The sequence below is a fragment of the Tamandua tetradactyla genome, chromosome 2 (genome assembly GCF_023851605.1).
Source record: "Tamandua tetradactyla isolate mTamTet1 chromosome 2, mTamTet1.pri, whole genome shotgun sequence".
In the NCBI taxonomy this organism is placed as follows: Eukaryota; Metazoa; Chordata; class Mammalia; order Pilosa; family Myrmecophagidae; genus Tamandua; species Tamandua tetradactyla.
The window spans coordinates 210087069-210095931 of NC_135328.1; the positions used below are offsets into that span (position 1 = coordinate 210087069).

At 38.1% G+C, this 8863-nt stretch overlaps 1 pseudogene; it reads right to left on the reverse strand.

Moving 5' to 3' along the window:
• Positions 1-7266: 7266 nt before the first annotated feature.
• On the reverse strand, positions 7267-8368 carry LOC143674867 (catenin alpha-1 pseudogene; annotated as a pseudogene).
• Between the last annotated feature and the right edge of the window lie 495 nt (positions 8369-8863).

Consider the following 8863-nt stretch of genomic DNA (forward strand, 5'->3'; position numbering starts at 1 on the left):
CTGAATTCCTTGAGGGAGGGATTCCATGTGAATTGGAGTTCACCCCTCCCCTGGAGAAGGCACAGGCTCCAGACAAGCCCTCAAATGAGCTTTTTTCTGCCTATGCCTGGGGCAGTTGCAGCCTGAGAACCCCTGCCACTGTATCCAAAGACAGTCAAGCCTTTGCAGAAACACAGCCACAAAAACCTCTGTTTCCTTTTTTTTCCTTCTTTTTCTGTTAGCGCTGCCTCCTTGGCACCAGGGCAAAAATTAGCATTTGTTAATTAATTCTACAACTGGCATTTGGTTGGGCTCAGCCCCTGCTGCTGGTAACGTCTCTTTCCTTTCCCCTCTGGGAAGCAGCCTGTGGGGGAGGGGCACCGGACGCCATGGCTTGGGAACTCACGGTTTTGGGGAGGCTCGCAGCCGGTCCAGCTGGTCCAAACTGGGGTACGCTGTGTGTCCAGTCACTGACGTGACCCCAGGAGCTGTTCTGTACTGTTTCTGGTTATTTAGTAGTTGTTCTGGAGGATGAACTAAAATACACACATTGCTAAGCTGCCATCTTGGCCCGGAAGCAGCACTGCTAACTTTTAATTTTTTTTTTAAACAAAACAAATTACATACAAATATAAACATTCTTAACATATGAGCATTCCATTCTTGGTATATAATCAATAACTCACAATATCATCACATAGTTGTATATTCATCACCATAACCATTTCTTAGAACATTTGCATCAATTCAGAAAAAGAAATAAAAACAAAAAAGAAAAAATTCATACATACCGTACCCCTTACTCCTCCCTCTCATTGACTGCTAGTATTTCCATCTACCCAATATATTTTAGCCTTTGTTTCCCCTATTTTTTTCTATACCCCTTACCACTCCCCTTCATTGATCACTAACATTTCAATCTACTAAATTTATTTTAACATTTGTTCTTCCTATTATTTATTTACTTTTAATTCATATGTTTTACTCACCTGTCCATACCATAGATAAAAGGAGCATCAGACACGAGGTTTTCACAATCACACATTCATGTTGCAAAAGCAATATCATTATTCAATCGTCTTCAAGAAACATGGCTACTGGAACACAGCTCTGCATTTTTAGGCACTTCCCTCTAGCCTCTCCAATATACCTTAACTAAAAAGGTGATATCTGTATAATGTGTAAAAATAACCTCCAGGATAACCTCTCAACTTTGAAATCTCTCAGCCATTAACGCTTTATTTTGTCTCATTTCTCTCTTCCCCCTTTTGGTCGAGAATTTTTTCTCAACCCCTTGATGCTGAGTCCCAGCTCATATCAGAATTCTGTCCCACGTTGCCAGGTAAGTTTACACCCTTGGGAGTCGTGCCCCACGTAGAGAGGGGGAGAACAGTGAGTTTGCTTTTCATGTTGGCTAAGAGAGGCCACATCTGAGCAACAAAACAGGTTCTCTAGGGGTGGGTCTTAGGCCTAATTTTTTTTTTAATTAATTTATTTTTTAAAATACCAAAAAACACCAAACACAAACATTCTTAGCTTTTGATCATTCCATTCTACATATATAATCAATAATTCACAATATCATCACATAGTTGCATATTCATCATCATGATCATTTCTTGAAACATTTGCATCTATTCAGAAAAAGAAATAAAAAGAAAACAGAAAAAAATTTATACATACCATACCCCTTACCCCTATCTTTCATTGATCACTAGCATTTCAAACTAAATTTATTTTAACATTTGTTCCCCCTATTATTTATTTTTATTCCATATGTTCTACTCATCTGTTGACAAGGTAAATAAAAGCCACATCAGACACAAGGTTTTCACAATCACACAGTCATTTTGTGAAAGCTATATCATTATACAATCATCTTCAAGAAGCATAGCTACTGGAACACAGCTCTATATTTTTAGGCAGTTCCCTCCAGTCTTAGGCCTAATGTTAAGCAGGCTTAACCTATTCTTTGTGGGGATAAGTTTCGTATGAACAAAACCCAAGATTGAGGGCTCAGGCTATTGCTTTGGTTGTCCCCACTGCTTGTGAGAATATCGGGAATTCTCCACATAGTAAAGTTGAATTTTCCCCCTTTCTTGCCATTCCCCCAAGGGGACTTTGCAAATACTTTTTTATTCACTGTTCAAACACTCTGGGATTTTTCAGGGCATCACGCTGGACAGACCTACAAAATCTCATGCCCTACTCAATGTTCCATGTACTTACAGTGTTCCATTAAACTGTCCATATAAGATATATTAGGAAATGCACTAGTCAAAATATAAAATTTTTTACCAAATGAACATTTTTTGTTTTAGTATTGCACATAAGTTAAAGTTTTAAAATATGAATTACTTTCTATTTTCAACACCCCGAAATATTGACATTCCTTTGTTCTTCCTCATGTAGAAACATTTTTTTAACTTGTACATTTAGTCACTATCATTGCACACTCTAGGCATTCCATCTCAGTCTTTATCGTCTATCTTTCGTTCTGATTTCATTTGTGCCCCAGCCCTCCTCCCTTTATCATTCTCACATTCAGCTTCATTCAGTGTACTGACATTATTGTATTACAGTTAGGTAATATTGTGCTATCCATTTCTGAATTTTTACAATCAGTCCTGTTGTGCAATCTGTATCCCTTCAGCTCTAATTACCCAATATCTACCCTATTTCTATCTCCTGATGGTCTCTGTACTTGGCTGAAATTCTCCAAGTTCAATCACTAATGTTAGTTCATATCAGTGAGACCATACAGTATTTGTCCTTTTGTTTTTGGCTAATCTCACTCAGCATAAAATCCTCAAGGTCCACCGATGTTGTTACATACTTCATAACTTTATTTTGTCTTAACAGCTGCATAATATTCCATCATATGTATATACCACAGCTTGTTTAGCCACTCATCTGTTGATAGACATTTGGGCTGTTTCCATTTCTTGGCAATTGTAAATAATGCTGCTACAAACAGTGGTGTGCAAATATCCATTTGTGTCCTTACCCTCGTGTCCTCTAAGTAGATACCTAGCAATGGTATTGCCGGATCATTGGCAGTTGGCAATTCTATACTTAGCTTCCTAAGGAACCACCAAACTGCCTTCCACAGTGGTTGTACAATTTGACATTCCCACCAACAGTGGATAAGTGTGCCTCATTCTCCACATCCTCTCCAGCACTTCTTGTTTTCTGTTTTATTGATAATGGCCTTTCTGGTGGGTGTGAGATGATATCTCATTGTGGTTTTGATTTGCATTTCCCTAATAGCCAGGGAAGTTGAGCATCTTTTATTGTGCCTTTTGACCATCTGTTTTTCCTCTTCTAAGAAGTGTCTGTTCATGTCTTTTGCCTATTTTGTAATTGTGTTGTTTGTCTTTTTGTTGTTGAGTTGAACAATCTCTTTATATATTCTGGATACTAGACCTTTATCTGATATATCATTTCCAAATATTGTCTCCCATTGTCTTAGGCTGTCTTTTTACTTCCTTGGCAAAATTCTTTGATGCACAAAAGTGTTTAATTTTGAGGAATTCCCATTTATTTATTTATTTCTTCAATACTCGTGCTTTGGGTGTAAGATCTAGAAAACGGCCTCCTATTATAAGATTTATAAGATATTTCCCTACATTCTCTCCTAAAAGTTTTATGGTCTTAAATCTAATGTTTAGGTCTTTGATCCATTTTGAGTTAATTTTTAAATAGGGTGTGAGATATGGATCCTCTTTCATTCTATTGCATGTGGATATCCAGTTCTCTAGGCACCATTTATTGAAGAGACTGTTCTATCCCAGGTAAGTTGACTTGACTGCCTTATCAAAAATCAGTTGTCCATAGATGAGAGGGTCTATATCTGAACACTCTTATCTGATTCCATTGGTCAGTATGTCTATCTTTATGCCAGTACCATGCTGTTTTGACTACTTTAGCTTCATAATATGCCTAAATGTCAAGTAGTGTGAATCCTCCAACTTCATTTTTCTTTCTCAGAATATTTTTAGCTATTTGGGGCACCCTGCCCTTCCAGATAAATTTGGTTATTGGTTTTTCTATTTCTGAAAAGTAAGTTTTGGGGATTTTGATTGGTATTGCATTGAATCTATAAGTCACTTTAGGTAGAATTGACATCTTAACTACATTTAGTTTTCCAATCCATGAACATGGTATACCCTTTCATTTATTTTAGGTCTTCTGTGGTTACTTTTTAGCAATTTCTTATAGTTTTCTTTGAATAGGTCTTTTGTATCCTTAGTTAAATTTATTCCTGAATATTTTATTCTTTTGGTTGCAATTGTAAATTGAATTTTTTCTTGATTTCCCCCTCAGATTGTTCATTATTAGTGTATAGAAACACTACGGATTTTTGGGTGTTGATCTTGTAACCTGCCACTTTGCTGTACTCATTTATTAGCACTAGTAATTTTGCTGTGGATTTTTCAGGGTTTTCGACATATAGTGTCATATAATCTGCAAACAGTGAGAGTTTTACTTCTTCCTTTCCAATTTTGATGCCTTGTATTTCTTTTTCTTGTCTAATTGCTCTGGCTAGAATTCCAACACAATGTTGAACAGCAGTGGTATTAGTGGACATCCTTGTCTGTACCTGATCTTAGAGGGAAAGTTTTCAGTTTTCCCCCACTGAGGATGATGTTAACTGTGGGTTTTTCATATATTCCCTTTATCATGTTGAGGAAGTTCCCTCCAATTCCTATCCTTTGAAGTGTTTTCAACAAGAAAGGATGTTGAATTTTGTCAAATGTCTTTTCTGCATCAATCAACATGATTATGTGGTTTTTCTGCTTTGATTTGTTGATAGGATGTATTACATTAATTGATTTTCATATGTTGAACCATCCTTGCATACCTGAGGTAAATCCTACTTGGTCATGGGTCATAATTCTTTTAATGTGGTGCTGGACTCGATTTGCAAGAATTTTGTTGAGGATTTTTGCATCTACATTCATTAGAGAGATTGATCTGTAATTTTCTTTTCTTGTAATATCTTGGTCTGGCTTTGGTATGAGGGTGATGTTGGCTTCATAGAATGAGTTAGGTAGCCTTCCCTCCTCTTCAGTTTTCTTGGTGAGTGTGAGCAGGATTGGTACTAATTCTTTCTTGAATGTTTGGCAGAATTCACATGTGAAGCCATCTGGTCCTGGACTTTTTTGGGGGGGGAGCTTCTTAATGACTGATTTAATTTCTTTAGTTGTGATTGGTTTGTTGATGTTGTCTATTTCTTCTTTAGTCTGTGTTGGTTGTTCATGCCTTTCTAGGAAGTTATCCATTTCATCTACATTGTTGAGTTTATTAGCATAAAGTTGTTTATAGTGTCTTCATTACCTTCTTTATTTCTGCAGGGTCAGTGGTCAAGTCTCCTCTTCCATTTCTGATTTTATTTATTTGCATCCTCTCTCTTCTTCTTTTTTGTCAACCTTGCTAAGGGTCCATCCATCTTACTGATTTTCTCCTAGAACCAACTTCTGTTTTTTTTTATTTTCTCAATTTCATTTATTTCTACTCTAATCTTTGTTATTTCTTTCCTTTTGCTTGCTTTGAGGTTAGTTTGCTGTTCTTTCTCTAGTTCTTCCAAGTGGACAGTTAATTCCTCGATTTTTGCTCTTTTTTTTGATATAGGCATTAAGGGCAATTAATTTCCCTCTTAGCACTGCTTTTGCTGCGTCCCATAAATTTTGATATGTTGTGTTTTCATTTTCATTTGCCTCAAGATATTTACTGATTTCTCTTGTAATTTCTTCCTTGGCCCACTGGTTGTTTAAGAGTGTGTTGTTGATATATTTGTGAATTTTCTGGCACTCTGCCTATTGTTGATTTCCAGCTTCATTCCTTTATGATCTGAGAAAGTGTTTTGTATGATTTTGATCTTTTAAAATTTATTGAGACTTGCTTTGTGACCCAGCATATGGTCTATCCTTGAGAATGATCCATGAGCACTTGAGGAAAAGGTGTATCCTGCTGTTGTTTGGTGTAATATTCTATAAATGTCTGTTAAGTCTAGCTCATTTATTGTATTATTCAAATTTTCTGTTTCTTTGTTGATCCTCTGTCTAGATGTTCTGTTCATTGATGAGAGTGGGAATTGAAGTCTCCAACTATTATGGTAGATGTGTCTATTTCTCTTTTCAGTGTTTTCAGTGTTTGCCTCATGTATTTTGGAGCACTCTGGCTCGGTGCATAAATATTTATGATTGCTATGTCTTGTTGTTGAATTGTTCCTTTTATTAATAGTGTCCTTCTTTGTCTCTTTTAATTGTTTTACAGTCTTATTTGTGGGATATTAGTATAGCCACTCTTGCTCTTTTCTGATTGTGTTTGCATGAAATATCTTTTCCCACCCTTTCACTTTCAACCTATGTTTATCCTTGAGTCTAAGATGTAGCTCCTGTAGACAGCATATAGATGGGTCCTGTTTTTTAAGCCATTCTGCCAGTCTACGTCTTTTGATTGGGGAGTTTAATCCATTAACATTTAGTGTTATTACTGTAAGGGCAGTACTTTCTTCTACTATTTTGCCTTTTGGATTTTATATGGCATATCTAATTTTTCTTCTTTTTACCTTTACTGATAGTCTTCATTTCTACACTCTTCTCTCTCCTATCTTTTCCTGTCTCTCTCTAGTGCTCCCTTTAGCATTTCTTGCAGAGCTGGTCTCTTGATCACAAGTTCTTTCAGTGATTTTTTTGTCTGAAAATATTTTAATTTCCCCCTTATTTTTGAAGGACAATTTTGCTGAATATAGAATTCTTGGTTGGCAGTTTTTCTCTTTTAGTATCTTAAATATATCGTACCACAGTCGTCTTCTTTTTTTTCTCAGCCTGAAAAAAGCAACTTTATTTATGTCCTATAGCAAAGTACATTAGTAATTTTAACCATGCATTAAAATTTTCATTTTATGTCATAAAGAGAGTAATTAGTTTTATCCATGACGCATTGTTTTACTGAGTTTCATATAGTTTGTCCCCCTGAAGACCTTTCTGGGAATGTTCCTTCTCCCAGGGCTACTTCCTCCAACACCAGGTTGCTCACTGCTACCAGTCCATGTGCCCCAGCTGCTCCCCCTGAGGGAGTGAGCATCACAGCTTGGCCTGGGGTATTACTAACAACCTAATATGGGGTTTTCTTTTGTTGTGGGATTTTTCTTTTTATTTAAGCTTATTTAAAAATATATAGCTAGAAATATGCTTCTGAATTCTAAAAGCAGTTTTGACCAACTTAAACACAAAAATGTCCTTGCAAAATTTACCACCTAACCAGGTTTAAAATCTGCCTAGTTCCCTATGGAATCTAACATCAGTGTTCTATTTAGTATATACATTTGTGTGGAAGACAGCAGCTGATCTTTAGGAACCCTGAAGGGTGGGGCAGTAGGGGGCAGACTCAGATGCTGTCTATAGCTTTGAACTTGCTGAGGGCCTGCACAGGGTTCACGTGCTTCTTCTGTGATGCCCATTTAATCTTGGTCTGTGTCTCATCATGTTTCTCTCTCTTCACCAAGGGCTTTTTCTCAGATGCCTTCATCTTCCATGATACAGCAGGGAGATTGAGGGAAGCCATACCCTGATACTTCTGGTATTTGGTGGAGGCCACATAGGATGCCTTCACGGTCTGCACCATGGCATTCATCAGGTTCTTGGCTGCCTGGATCAGGGATATGGCGATGTCCACCCCAGAGACAATGAGCTCCCTGCCGAAGTTCTGCACCTCGGCCTTGACTTTGCTGCAGATGTGGAGCTGGTGGCAGTAGAGGGCGATGCTCTGCAGGTAGGCCAGCAGGTCCTGCTTGCAGGCTGAATCTGGGTAGTGGTCTGCAATGGTACGGCCAAGCTTATCCATCTTGGATCCTGCCTTGGCAATTTTCTTGGCAGCACTGATGACATCACATGTATTTTTGAGCAGTCCTTTACCTTGGGTGAAATCAGTCATCTCCATCATAATCATGCACATCTGCTTGGTCAGCACAATGATGTCATTGCCGCTGTCATCCCATTTGGACACTTCGACATCCAACTTGCTCTTCTCTTCCTGGAAGCTGGCTACCTGTTCCGCAATCTTCACTTTTTGCTCCTGGGGAAGCTGAGCCATGATTGCCTGGGGCACTTTGGCCAGCAATCAGCTGATCATCTTCTGTCTGGATGCTTGTTCTACTTCTGAAATCAAAATCTTCTGTCTCAAAGTCAGAGTTTTCCAGCTCCTCAGGAGTCCTTATCATCAACACTGCTTTCCTGATGTCCCGGATGTCATCATACACCAGGCGGGAGGTGTCGATAAACTTGTTTTCATCCATGGGCAGGGCAGGGTCTGAGCTGAGGGCTTCCATTGCTGCTTCCACTTGCTCATACCACAGTCTTCTTGCCTCCATAGTTTCTGCTGAGATATCTACGTATAGTCTTATTGGGCTTCCCTTGTATGTGATGGATTGCTTTTCTCTTGCTGCTTTAAAGATTCTCTCTTTCTCTTTGACATCTGACATTCTGATTAGTAAGTGTCTTGGAGTACATCTATTTGGATCTATTATGTTTGAGGTATGCTGCACTTCTTGGATCTATAATTTTTTTTTTTTTTTTTTTTTTTTTTTTTTTAAAGGAAAGACAGAGAGAAGGAAGGAAGGATAGAAGGAAGGAAGGAAGGAAGAAAGGGAAACATCTTTAAACATTTTCTTGTTTTATTGTATTTTGTTTTTCCGTTTTTTGTTACATGGGCTGGGGCCGGGAATCGAACCGAGGTCCTCCGGCATAGCAGGCAAGCACTTTGCCCGCTGAGCCACCGCGGCCCGCCCTGGATCTATAATTTTAAGTCTTTCATAAGAGTTGCGAAACTTTCAGTGATAATTTCTTGCATTCATTTTGCTCCTCCTTTTCCCTTCTTT